Here is a 1,354-nt window from a genome sequence, read left to right on the forward strand (position 1 = left end):
ATTTCACAGTAAAAGAAATGTTTAAGTCAAGCTGTCATAAGTCAGGGACCATCTGTATTTAGTAGTAGAATTGTTGGGTCACTCAGCTTTAGTAATGCTGACAGGTTTCCAAGCTGATGTAATTGCACCCTCATCACCAGCATATACAAAATCTGGTTGCTGTCCAGCCTCACAAAAATCAGCCTTTAACTCTCAATCATCCTGCTGTATATTTAGAGATTCTGCATTGTTATTTTCACAACACCTAATTTGGGTCTCATTTCTTCTCTTCCCTCATGTCTGGTCACTGGGACAGCAGGTCCTGGTTAACCATAGTGTTTGGTTCATATGCGGGGACAGAAGGGAGAAGAAGTGTAACAACCAGGAATCTCTCAGAACAAATAATTACATTTTAATTACTGGTCTGGGACATTATCCCTCAAGAATCTGAAATCCAGCCAAAGATTCTAAAACAACAAACTCACATAACTTTGGGATATCATTGTATATGCACTCATTATCTCTCTTTTTAATCTATAAAAAGGGTAGGGTTGGTTTATAGCCATAACTCCTCTGTGGTGTCATAAAAGGACATTGGTTTGATCAAATGAAATTGAATTATTTTTGCACATGGATATCATATCTGTTTTGTTTTTATGGGATTTTGTTGGTGTGAGTACGGTAAGGACAGGTACGAAATAGATTATTTCCACACATCTCTTCTGGCTTGGGATTTGTTTTGTCTACTGTGCCTGCGGTTGCAATTACATATGAGGTATTAAATAATAAATGATAATAGTAATAAAATCAAACTAGCAGTTATTTAACTAAAGGAAATTTTGCAAATTAGCAGACTTGCATATAATTTATGGGCCTGCTGAGTGATCTTATGACTATAACTTCTCTGATACTCAGTGTCTAAACATTAAAAAGGATATTTTGGAACTGTGAAGATATTTACTGTCAGAAAGGCATATGGCAATGTGTTTGCCATGTCATAGAGAATTTTCATGGAAAGATAAAATTAATGAAATTATTTTGGGTGATTTTTTTTTAATTAGAGAAAGCTTTTTTTCTGGGGTTGGAGGGTAAAAGTGCAAGACTAGTTAACTTTTGTTCTGATGCTTTCCAGCATATTCCTCACTGATGTCAGGGGTTGGCGCTTGCTCAGAGCACGACCTTCCAGAAGCCCCTGCTTCCACCTTCTCTTGTTTGTCCTTTGGTTTTCTCAAAACCTGATCTCAATGCCTTGCTCACAAGGGTTGCTGAAACGCACACTAACTGGTAAATGGTGCAACTTGTAAGCACTGTGAGTAGAACTTTTATTTTCAAAATTATTCTTTTTCTTATATTATTTTCTTTACTTAGTGATGGA

The sequence above is a fragment of the Condylura cristata genome, unplaced genomic scaffold (assembly GCF_000260355.1).
Source record: "Condylura cristata isolate star-nosed mole 26May11 unplaced genomic scaffold, ConCri1.0 scaffold00015, whole genome shotgun sequence".
NCBI classification, from domain to species: domain Eukaryota; kingdom Metazoa; phylum Chordata; class Mammalia; order Eulipotyphla; family Talpidae; genus Condylura; species Condylura cristata.